Below are 12,841 nucleotides of genomic sequence, written 5' to 3' on the forward strand. Positions count from 1 at the left end.
TGTTTGTAACCTTCACATAACTGTAACCTTTATGTAACAACACTGTACACACCTGAGAAATACACACCTTGACCACAGGGGGTGAACTTGTGAGAGACACTCCTCACCTGGTCACCCAAGTATATAAAGGGAGGTCCCACGCAGGGTAGCACTTCTTGGTCCTGGGAATAAAGGTTCAGGTCACATAGTGACCTTGTCTGCAGTATATGCCTCGTGTGATTCTATAGTAAGGTGTAAGGACACTACAGAATGATTCAATTATTTCTGACTCATCAGATAGTTTTGATACACCAGTAGCAAATCCTAAATCCAATGTACTGGAAACAAATCCAGGAGAGAATCAGAATGAAAGTCTGAGTCCGAGTCGGGAAAACAAAGAACCTGAAGTTAGAGTGAATTCAAATGAAAATCAAGGAAATTCCGTGGAGGAAAACGTTCCTCAGGATGAGCCTCGAATGAGTTTAGATTCAACACCATGTTTGGAAGGTTCTGTTCAAGAGCGAAGGTATCTTCTTCGAAACAGAAAACAAGTGGTAAAGTTAAATTTGTAAATATGGAAAAAAAATAAGTTTATAACCTGTGTTATGTATAAACATGAAAGTTGTATATGATGTTGTTATAATAACTTCTTCATTAAGGAGGGAGAAGTATAATGTCTGTAAGCTTGTAATGTTTGTAGCTCCACACTGTGGATGTGGACGTATTGTGTACTGCAACTGCATAGTTAATAATAAACAGAACCTGGCAGATTCCAGAGGCTTCTGAGAGAGCTGCCTGCCATGTTAGGAGCTGTGTGTGCTGTGCTCTGTGAATATATCACATATGCTTATGGAGATTCTGTACAATACTGAAGTACAGAAATGCATTGTTCTGTTTATAGTCATGGGGGCCGAAATTCGGGGTCTTGATAAGGCCTGTTACCGCCGAATTGCGGCGGCCAGGCAGTGGAATCGAATGGCTGCCAATTTCTGGTCGAATGGCTGCCACCAGCCAAATTCAGCAGGGGGGTTTTCTGGCGGTCCCTACTTCTGCTCCGCCACTGCCGAGCGGCCGTGAGCCCCCACCTCCCTCAAAATTTAGCCCGAAAAATCTTTTGCCCGCCGAGCGGTGCCCCGACAGCTTTTTCTGTCAGTGCAACTTTCATTCCCTCTGTGAGCCCTGGCTCTGTGGCGGCCATTAAAGGCAAGGACCCAATGCCGCGGCAGCCATTTTATTTTTTTTGCCAGCCGGCCGGACTATTATGCCCTCTGGTTCGGCTGGGCCACCAACAGGCAGGCTGTCACCCTCTCTTGGGTGCCAGGTCGCTGGCCCGGCCAAAACCCTCCCTGGTGACCCAGTGGTGTGGGTAACATCTCATGATCTTAAATAATCGTCGATTCGCTCCCCTTTAAAGGAGGGGAGATACGTGGTGATGCAAACGCGCAGAGACGTCACCATCACTCCGCTGCTGCGTGACAGCGGCGGAGAATCCGTCCCGCCCCTCACCAGCACTTACCGCTGCATCTCCGGCCCCCATTATGACCGACTTCCTGGCCGATTAAAAAAAAAACGACTAAGAGCTGAATATCAACTAAAAGTCGACCTCATCCTACAGTGAAAACACTTAAAAAAACGGTAAGTGCACCAGGTTTCTGGTGGACCTGAATTTTGGCCCCATAGTTTCTATTCTCCCTCCATCAATTGCACTTTAACTCCCAGAGCCGGCAATCAATTCAAATCACTTGAACGGACAAAAACATCCCCTTTTACGATGAAATATCACAGTTTAAAAACCCCTAAAATGTTAAGCCTTATTGAAAGAGGTGTAACTGAGCTTTTAATTGCGTACTGACTACTGAATAACCGTTGTGGCCCTGAAATTATTATAAGTCAAATTTTTCCATTGATATAATTTGGAAATTTTCAATATATTTTTTTAAGTTAGTTTATGATATTTCAGCTCCTATCTTAATCCTATGTATATGTCCCAAACTTTATTTTTCTCTCTGTAAAATTTATTAAAAGTAAATTATAATCTTTACTTCCTGGTTTGCTGTCTGTGAGAATTCTTCAGTGTCATTGACAGCTTAGCCAGCTTGATGACATTACTTTTGCTGGATGCTGATGATTCGCTTGATTTGGCCCCAGATTCAAACTAAGGTCAGGAGAACTGAAATTGATGCCACACAGATCACTAGGTCTTTGTGGACAGCTTTCTTCGAGATTGTTGTATATGCATGCGTGTTTGCTGTGTGAAGTCTGAAACACTGTTATGTAACACTGAATGTACCCTTACACTGTACATATCTTACCTGTACACCAGAGGGTGTTGCTGCTGGAGACCTAAGGGTTATCTGCACACTGCAGGTAACCCAGTATAAAAAGGTGCTCACAGCTTGGTGTCATCACTTGAGGAGCTGCAAATAAAGGACTACAGTCTGCACAGTTTAAGTATCATACCCTGCCTCGTGGAGTCATTACTAAAGGTGCCTACATACACTACAACTGGCGATGAGGATACGAGGTCACAAACTACATGCTCAGCATTTCTAATCTCAGCAACTTTCAGCAATTTACAGAGGGGGAAGATTGGGATGCTTTTGTAGAAAGATTGGAACATTTCTTTATAGCCAACGACCTGGATGAGGACACACCGGCTATACAACTGAACAAGCGCAGGGCCATCCTGCTCAGCAGTTGTGGGCCCACCATCCATTGTCTTGTCAGGGACTTGCTAGCCCCAGCAAAGACAACCACTAAAAGCTATGAGGAACTTGTAACACTTATACAGGAACAACTAAAACCGAAAGAAAGCATCCTCACAGCCAGGCACCAGTTCTACACTTACCGGCGACCCGAGGGCCAAGAAATTGTTAAGTATGCTGCATACCTAAGAAGACTACCGTGTGATTTTGGAGACCATCTTAATGAAGCACTAAGGAACATATTCGTCATTGGAATCAGCCACGAGGGCCTCCTGCACAAGTTGCTCTCGGCTGACATCACGGTCACCCTGCAGAAAGCAATTCAAGTGAGCCAGGCCTACATGGTTTCGGCCGGTGACTCCAGGTGAATACTGACCCAGGACTCTAAACCAGCAAGCGCAGTGCACCGCATGGCTACTTCGAAAGGCAAGAAGGCTGCCCCGAGTCCAGCAACCCTGAGTCCGTCACATGGGGCAAACCGGATGGCCCCAGGCTGGCGTTGTGGAGGAAACCACAGGGCCTACCAGTGCCGCTACAAAGACTATGCATGCAAAGGCTGCAAAGAGAAAGGGCACCTTCAAAGAATGTGCAGAAAAAGCTGTACTCACCACGTCTCTGATGAGTCGGCTGATCACCGTGGCTCCGACATAGATGAAGATGAAGCTGCTTAAACCCTGGAAGAAGAGTATGGAGTTCATACCTGCTCCACTGAAAGTTCTCCATGGACGATGGAAGTAGACATCGACGGGGTCCCAGTTTCCATGGAGATCGACACAGGTGTGAACCAGTCTGTGATGAGCCAAACGACCTTTGAAAAACTTTGGATAAGTCCTGCCAATCAACCAAAACTGTCTCCTGTCCAAGTGCAGCTGCCCACCTACAACAAAGCTAAAATCCAAATCGTTGGCAGCGCAGACGTCCAGGTCTCCTAGGGCGGCGTGTTGAACAAACTCCCACTGTGGATCGTTGTCGGCGATGGTCCCACGCTGCTGGGAAGGAATTGGATGAACCCGGTCCAAATCAGTCGCAGTGATGACGGCCTCTGGGCTCCAGCAATCAACATCGAACATGGATCCATCGCTGCATACAGAGATCCCACTGTCCAGCTCGACTGCACGGTGACAATTCCACAACACCCTGGCAAAATCTCCACGACCGAAAATTCAGCACTCCAAGAGGTGAACATCATCGAAAGAAGTGGATTACCGATGTTCAGGACCAAACCTGTGGAGGAAAAGACCACCACAGCAGGCGTCGTCCGCGTACTGCAGTTCAACGACAGAGATTTGGGTGACCTTGGACCTGGCCTGGAGGCGGTGTAGGTTAAACAGCTTCCCACTGGTTCTGTAGCTTTGTTCCACTCCAGCGGGGAACTTGTTGACAGTGAGGTGGAGCATGGCAGCGAGGAAGATTGAGAAGAGGGTTGGGGCGATGATGCAGCCCTGTTTGACCCCCGTCCGGACGTGGAATGAGTCTGTAATGGATCCGTTGGTAAGGATCATGGCCTGCATGTCGTCGTGGAGTAGGCGAAGGATGTTTAAAATTCTGACGGGTTTGGACAGGTTGGATGCAGGAAGAATGTTCCCAATGTTGGGGAAGTCCAGAACCAGGGGTCACAGTCTAAGGATAAGGGGTAAGCCATTTAGGACCGAGATAAGGAGAAACTTCTTCACCCAGAGAGTGGTGAACCTGTGGAATTCTCTGCCACGGGAAGTGGTTGAGGCCAATTCACTAAATATATTCAAAAGGGAGTTAGATGAAGTCCTTACTACTCGGGGGATCAAGGGGTATGGCGTGAAAGCAGGAAGTGGGTACTGAAGTTTCATGTTCAGCCATGAACTCATTGAATGGCGGTGCAGGCTAGAAGGGCTGAATGGCCTGCTCCTGCACCTATTTTCTATGTTTCTATGTTTCTATGTTGACAAACTTTTGAGGGCATCCAAAATGGAGGACGACGCTCCATTAACCCTCACGGTCGACAGTGTCAAAGGTCTTTGTAAGATCGAAAAAGGCCATGTATAAGGGCTGGCGCTGCTCCCTGCATTTTTCCTGCAGTTGTCGTGCTGCAAAGATCATGTCCGTTGTTCCCCGTAGGGGACGAAATCCGCACTGTGACTCCGGGAGGAGCTCCTCGGCCACAGGGAGAAGACGGTTGAGGAGAACTCTAGTGACAACCTTCCCAGTGGTTGATAGCAGGGAGATTCCCCTGTCGTTGCCGCAGTCGGATTTATTTCCCTTTTTAAAAATGGACACAATCACTGCATCTCTGAGATCTCCCAGCATGCTCTCCTCCCTCCAAATGAGAGGGATGAGGTCATGTATCTGCGCCAACAGCGCATCTCCGCCATATTTTAACGCCTCAGCAGGAATTCCATCCGCACCCATAGCCTTGTTATTCTTGAGCTGTTTTATGGCTTTGCCTACCTTGTGCAACGTTGGAGTTTCACTGAGGTGGTGGCGGGTTACATGCGGGTCGAGAACACTCGAGTCAAAGGCACAGTCTCGATTGAGGAGATCTTCAAAGTGCTCCTCCCAGCGGGGCCTGACAGCCTCGGTGTCCTTAATTAGTGTTTCCCCGTTCTTGGCCAGGAGTGGGGTAGGGCTTTGGGAGTTTGGACCGTAGGTGGCCTTGACTGCAATGAAGAATCCTCACATTTCATGGCTGTCGGCCAGTTGTTGTATCTCCTGTGCTTTCTCCATCCACCACTTGTTCTTTAGGTCCCGGGTTTTTCGTTGGACCTCAGCCTTGAGCCGTCTGTAACATAGCTTTGTAGCTCCCGAGTTGGGTTGTTGCTTGAAGCTCAGAAATGCTCCGCACTTACGATCTATTAGTTCTTGGATCCCCTGATCGTTTTCTGGTTGAGTAGCCAAGTGTCTCTTCACAGGCACTGGTTATGGAGGCCTGGAGGGCAGACCAAGCACTGTGGGCATTGAGCATCTCAGGGTCATCAAGGCACGCCAGATTGGCTGTGAGGCGCTAACTGCATAGGGCTCTCTGAGCTGGGTCTTTAAATGCCCCGGTATTAACTTTTTTGCGACACTGCTTCTGCTATCCCCTCTGCTTTGGGGCTATGTTAATATTGATGATGGATCGGATTAGGTGATGGTCCATCCAGCAGTCGTCAGCTCCTGTCATGGCGTGGGTGATGCGCACATCCTTGAGATCCCTGGCTCGGATGATGACATAGTCCAGCAGGTGCCAGTGTTTGGAGCGAAGGTGTTGCCACAATGCCTTGTATTTGTCCCTCTGGCGGAACAGGGTGTTGGTGATGAGGAGTTCGTGTTCTTCCCCCAACCAAGCAGCAGGCCACCTACCATCAAGCGCGCTACTCAGCGCCGAGCTTGCGGCCAAAATCTCGCCATAGGCAACTAGGCTCATACAGCAGAGCCTGGTCTCCAGTCGTCTTGGACTCCCTTGCCACTGGACCAAGACCTTGCTCGGCTAAGCCCGTGTGGTCGTCGGTGTGCAACGACCACCCCACATTAAAAGAACTCACGCACAGGCATCTTCCACTCATTTAATATGAAGTTCAGGGCCTGGAATGTCAGGATCCTAATGGACAACTCCAACAGCGGCAGGCCGGAACGCCACACTGCCATAGTTGCCCGGGAACTTAGTTGCTTTGACATCGACATCGCAACCCTAAGCGAGACCCGGTGGGCAGGGGAAGGCCAGCTCAAGGAACATGGTGGAGGTTATACCTTTTTCTGGAAAGGAAAACCAAAGGAAGAACGCCGCTTTCACGGAGTCAGCTTTGCCATCAAAAATGAACTGGTCGACCGCTTCAACCCCTGCGGGGTTAACGAACGCCTCATGACCCTTCGCTGTACCCTATCTGTGCTGAGGCCCCAGCTGCTTACATTGTACATTAATGATTTAGACGAGGGGATTAAATGTAGTATCTCCAAATTTGTGGATGACACTAAGTTGGGTGGCAGTGTGAGCTGCGAGGAGGATGCTATGAGGCTGCAGAGTGACTTGGATAGGTTAGGTGAATGGGCAAATGCATGGCAGATGAAGTATAATGTGGATAAATGTGAGGTTATCCACTTTGGTGGTAAAAACAGAGAGACAGACTATTATCTGAATGGTGACAGATTAGGAAAAGGGGAGGTGCAACGAGACCTGGGTGTCATGGTACATCAGTCATTGAAGGTTGGCATGCAGGTACAGCAGGCGGTTAAGAAAGCAAATGGCATGTTGGCCTTCATAGTGAGGAGATTTGAGTACAGGGGCAGGGAGGTGTTGCTACAATTGTACAGGGCCTTGGTGAGGCCACACCTGGAGTATTTTATTTTTTTTTTTTAATTCGTAGCCAATCGTTCCAATTCTTTGTCAAATCACAAACGCCAGAGGTCACCTTGGGCCCATTCAAGGATCACTCTGCGCCAATGCTCTTAGCCAAAAGGCCTAGAGCCACTGCACCGTTCCTGGAAGTACTGCAATACCAGGTTCGTGCCATGGAGGTGGATGGGTCAGGTCCCCCACACACCTCCGTGGAGGTGGATGGGTCAAGCCACCCCACCCACCTCTTATTTCCAAAAAAGCAAGCATATACCTTCCTGATCCAGGGAGAACCACCTTGGGGTTATGGTGGTTACTCCCCTGTCAGATCAGTTCCGCATGATCTTAGCCAAAAGGCCGAGAACACCTGGAGTATTGTGTACAGTTTTGGTCTCCTAACTTGAGGAAGGACATTTTTGCTATTGAGGGAGTGCAGCGAAGATTCACCAGACTGATTCCCGGGATGGCGGGACTGACCTATCAAGAAAGACTGGATCAACTGGGCTTGTATTCACTGGAGTTCAGAAGAATGAGAGGGGATCTCATGGAAACGTTTAAAATTCTGACGGGTTTAGACAGCTTAGATGCAGGAAGAATGTTCCCAATATTGGGGAAGTCCAGAACCAGGGGTCACAGTCTAAGGATAAGGGGTAAGCCATTTAGGACCGAGATGAGGAGGAACTTCTTCACCCAGAGAGTGGTGAACCTGTGGAATTCTCTACCACAGAAAATAGTTGAGGCCAATTCACTAAATATATTCAAAAAGGAGTTAGATGAAGTCCTTACTACTAGAGGGATCAAGGGGTATGGCGAGAAAGCAGGAATGGGGTACTGAAGTTGCATGTTCAGCCATGAACTCATTGAATGGTGGTGCAGGCTAGAAGGGCCGAATGGCCTACTCCTGCACCTATTTTCTATGTTTCTATGTTTCTATGTTTCTATCCCGGAACCAATGCACCACAGTCATCAGTGCATTCGCCCCAACACTCGATGCAACGGATGAGGCTAAAGAGGGTTTTTATTCCAACCTCGAGACATCCCTGTTCCGCATCCCCACGGGCAACAAATTGATCCTGCTAGGTGACTTCAATGCCAGGGTCGGCAAAGATACAGACCTCTGGGGAGGCGTGATTGGCAGAGAGGGAGTAGGGAAATCCAACTCCAACGGCACCCTACTCCTGACAAAATGTCTAGAACACAAACTCTACTCATGCACACATCATGGCATTGTTTAATGACCAGTTCAAAAATATCCAAGTTAGTATCAGTCTAAAAAATATGAAAGTATATAGATTGCAATTTTATACAGTTTGATGCATAAACTAGTTCAAGGATAAAGTGCAAATGACTAGTGGGAGAGGCTTAAATTCAGTTCTGACTGGATTTATTTAAATTAACTCTCTCCTACCATGAATTTTTGAATGCAAGCTCATAACTGTTCAACCCCTTTTAGTCGGTTAAGATTTAAATTTAATATTTGTGTAAAGTCTTGCCACCACCATCCTGCCCAGTCTCCTCTGTTGTTGCTGTTTCATGACGTTGCCTTCCCACCTGATGTTCCACTTGCCCACCAATACCATTGTCCTGATAAGATGCTGTATTTAAAGGGTTACGGGTGATCGAGTTTTATCATTGCGCTGAACGTAAAAATTTTACCAGCGGATTTTAATTTGTATTACAGTAAAACACTCTCCTCTTCTTCAGAAGATACGAAAATAGAATTTGGATTATTGTAATCCTTCAAAACCGCAAAATAATTCTTAATAATCAGATTAATGTGTCTCTTTAAGTCATGCATGAAAGCGTTTCTAAGTATGCACATTGTGCTGCCTACTTGCCCCATTAGTCTGAGAAAATATTTTGATGTTTTTCGTTTTCTTACTACTATCCTGCTAGTTAGTTGCATGCTGCCAGATACGATGGCCCCAAGTTTCCACACGCGGCAAAACAGGCGCCCCTCCGAGCTGGGCGCCCCTCCGAGCTGGGCGCCCCTCCGAGCTGGGCGCCCCTCCGAGCTGGGCGCCTGTTTTTCGCACCGCAAACGGCGCCTGAAAAAAACCACGCTATTCTCGAGCACTTTGCAGCTCGATGTCTGCTTGGCGCGGCGCCCAGGGGGCGGAGCCTACCACTCGCGCCGATTTTGTAAGTAGGAGGGGGCGGGTACAATTTAAATTAGTTTTTTTCGTGCCGGCAACCCTGCGCGTGCGCGTTGGAGCGTTCGCGCACGCGCAGTCTGAAGTAAACATTGGCACTCGGCCATTTTAAAAAGTGTTGCAGAAAAAGTGAACATTTGTTTATTGAACCCTTGCAAAGGCTTGCATTTTAATTTTCTTGATATTTCTGTGTGTGAGGGTGAGGGAGTGAATTCTGTAATTAAAGATAGACTGTGATAAACGGGACACATGCACTTGTTTGAGACTATTCAAATTCTTTGTAGCTGTTCAATTTTAAAAATTTTTTAATAAAACCACATTGCCCTTCCATGATCAGCACTGAGGCTTCTTGCAGCTTTCTCCCCCTGCCGTCCGTCGGTCCCGACGGAAAACGGCTGCCTCAAGTACGGAGGCTTCCTGCAGCTTTCTCCCTCCCTCCCTCCCCCTGCCGTCGGTCGGTCCCGACAGCAAACCGCTGCCTGAAAGGCCTGCCTGAAGCACTTTCACACAGGTAGGAACATGGTTTATTTAATTTTTTCTTTGCTTATAAATTTTTATTCAGGTTGGATTTATTTGTATAATATTTGTATAAGTATAACTAAGGATTTATTGTAGAATTTAATGACTTCCCTTCCCCCCCCCCCCACCTCGTTCCGGACGCCTAATTTGTAATCTGCACCTGATTTTTTAATGTGTAGACAAGGTTTTTTCAAGCCTACAAAAATCTTCACTTGCTCCATTCTAAGTTAGTTTGGAGTACGTTTTCACTGTGGAAACTTTCAAATCAGGCGTCAGTGGCCGGACACGCCCCCTTTTGAAAAAAAAATTCTGTTCAAAAGTGAAATTGTTCTACCTGACTAGAACTGCAGAAAACTTAAATGTGGAGAATTCCGATTTCTAAGATACTCCATTCTCCACCAGTTGCTCCTAAAAATCAGGAGCAAATCATGTGGAAACTTGGGGCCAAGATGTCTCCTGGTTCTGTAATTACAGACTGAAGTTCACAGACTGTTGCACCATTTAATCTGTGCCAAATCGTCAATTCAAATAAGTTTCCTAAGAGTCGTATAGGCCACGCACTTTTTTTGAAAACAAAACGGGCTGCACTGTTTGCATCTTAATGACTTCTCTTGAGCAATGAAACTAACAAAAAATGCTCCAAAAATAGCAATCAGGTTTCTCTGGCATGTAGTTGACACTTGACCACATCGCAATTGTAATTGAATAGTGGGTTAGTGCTGAACCTAGAAAGAATAATGCTTTCTTGCAGACAGATCAAAAAATAATAAATAGCCAACTTCTAAGCAGCGCCAACTCCTATTGCGGGTTACTTTCTTGACAAAGTTTTATTCTTCCTCCAGTTTTGCAGGGTTTCCAAACAGGATGTTGCCATAGTGAACATTTACACCTGATCATCCAGAGGAAGAGAAACTGGTGAGGTGAGGGATGAGAGGTGGAAAAATAGTTGGCCCAAATTAACAAAAATAAGGATTGGAACGTCTTCTGCTATTATCCCTTTACTTTCAATTTCTTTTGATTCACCAGTTTTTTTGTAAAAAAATGATTTTCCTTCTATAATTTTACATACTTTTGATCATGGCTGTTAACTATATTCATTTAGAATTTTTTTTAATTTGGAATTTTCTTCACTTTGGGAGAGGATGGAAATGGTTAGGGTGATGAATTATCTCCCAATCTTCTCATCTCTAGGCCCTGGATTGTAGTCCACCCTCGATTGATGGGGTCAATCATGCTTTCTCATGACTGTAAGAGTTCCAACTGACCTGATTTTCACTAGTCTCAATCTACAGCACAAAATTCTCCCAATTTAAGTCCCAGATGACAATAATGGCAACATCAGTGAGAGACACATAAGGGAGGCTGGTGCAAAAACTAGAAATGTCATATGCTGGTACAGTAGAGTGTGCTCCTTACGATATTGGGATTAAAGGCCACTGACGCAACCTTGTAGGGTAATTTTTTACCCTCTACTCCATGCCTACAAAGATGAGTGGAATGTCATGTCTGATCTTCAGATATTGAGACTATTCTACAGACCAGGAGACCGGTTTTCTTATCCTGCCAGGATTTCTAATGCACATCATTCTGTTGAGTGCTGGGATTGGGCACATAATCCCATTTCCCCACTGGATTATCAATTATGCCAAAACTACCAATCGGCCTGCATTTAGAGGCACACAGAGAAAACTGTACAGTAGTTTATTTGAGCTGGCTAAATTATTATAAATGTTGATGGGCACTTTTGAAATATCTATAAAAATAGACAGATGACTGAACTTCTATGACAAATATGAAAACCAAATATTTAAATAAAGTGTTTAGGGTTATATATGGGTTGCTGAAGAGGGGTGGGAGGAGGCTCGTGCGGAGCATAAACGCCGGCATGGACCAGTTTGGCCCAATGGGTTCTTTCTGTGATGTCGACTCTGTGGCCCCAATATCTATTAGGACGGGATTTCCAAGTGGGGAGGGAGATGTTCTGGTCAGCACACCCAGACGTCTGGTTTTCCCCAAACGCTGTGTTTTAACTCCACAGCGTGTGCGCTTTTTTAAACAGGTTCCCCGTCCAGAAGCCAGCCTGATTGACAGGCTGAGCGCCCTGTTGGGCGGGGAACATTCCAGAAGAGGCCGCAGCCCAGCAGCAGGTAGGTTTCCTGCTGCTCAGGATAAAGATTTCAAGGTGGGATGGGCACAACGTGGTTGGAGGACCCCGGGGCAGGTGGGGGGGGGGGTGGAAATCATGGGGGGTCGGAGAGGGATTGGGGTTGGGGAGGTACGTGAGCGCAGGGTGGGGGGGCTCCGATCGTGGAGGGGCGTTTGTTCATGGGGTGGAGTCCAATCACAGGAGGGGATCTGATCTTGTGGAGGGAAGCAGGTTAGCTTGGGGTCTGGGGGAAGCATTCCTGTTCCTGCTGGCGCACGAACAGCGTAGGATTAGCACTTACCTCCTCCATGCAGCAGTCCTTGACTCCCTTTGGCTGCCGGGTTTCCCGAGGCCTGAGAAACCCAGCTGGCCAGCATTAAAACTGGAGGAGAGATAAAATCTGAGGCATACAGCCTCACTAAAATATTGAAATGAGCGACCCGCCTCCTGGGAGCAGCTTGCTCACCCGTCCCCCATCCTGCCTCTGTTAAGATTGTAAGTGAGCGAGTTCGAGGCAGGTTGCATTCGGGTTTGAGATTTGTAAAATTTTAACGTCCCACTTGACCCAAAACCAGCTAATTTGGAGGGTTAAAATTCCCCCTAACTGTGTAACTCAATGAAGCTTTGTTGCCGTTGTTCATCCTGCAGTTGCTGAACATGATGAAGGGTAATGTTAGAGTAATGTTAGAAACGATGCAGAAAATGGCCAACACATCCAAAGGGTGACCTATTTTAAAGTGACAGTCTGAGCAACTTTGATCAGTTCCACTTTGTGCCTGATGTTCATTCCTGGTTACTAGTTTGTATTTGCACAAAACTTCTGTGGTCAAACTTCTTTTGAGTGCTAGATTTTATTGCATTGAGATTTAGGGAACGTTCAAAATACCTGGAACAGTAAAGCGGTGGTTAATTGATCACATTACTGTCCTGTGTACAGTAGTGATTGAACTGTGACCGAGATGCGGGCCGGAACTTTCCCATTGGAGAGCGTGCGGGTTTGGGGGCGGGTCAGAGGTTAAAAGCACGGAAAGTGACAGCACGTCGGAAACCCGCT

The 12,841-nt window shown here is 46.9% G+C and overlaps 1 protein-coding gene across 4 annotated transcripts in view; it reads left to right on the forward strand.

The window, feature by feature from the left end:
• The window catches only part of LOC139276706 (protein FAM107B-like), a 270,434-nt gene that overhangs the window by 100,638 nt on the left and 156,955 nt on the right, over nucleotides 1–12,841 (forward strand). The window contains exon 2 of one of the 4 annotated variants that reach the window (XM_070894687.1): nucleotides 10,484–10,561. The exons of the other annotated variants lie outside the window; for them this stretch is intronic. The gene's annotated coding sequence lies outside the window, so the exon portion shown is untranslated. The remainder of the gene's footprint in view (nucleotides 1–10,483; nucleotides 10,562–12,841) is intronic. 4 annotated transcript variants of the gene reach the window in all.

The sequence above is a fragment of the Pristiophorus japonicus genome, chromosome 12 (genome assembly GCF_044704955.1).
Source record: "Pristiophorus japonicus isolate sPriJap1 chromosome 12, sPriJap1.hap1, whole genome shotgun sequence".
NCBI classification, from domain to species: domain Eukaryota; kingdom Metazoa; phylum Chordata; class Chondrichthyes; family Pristiophoridae; genus Pristiophorus; species Pristiophorus japonicus.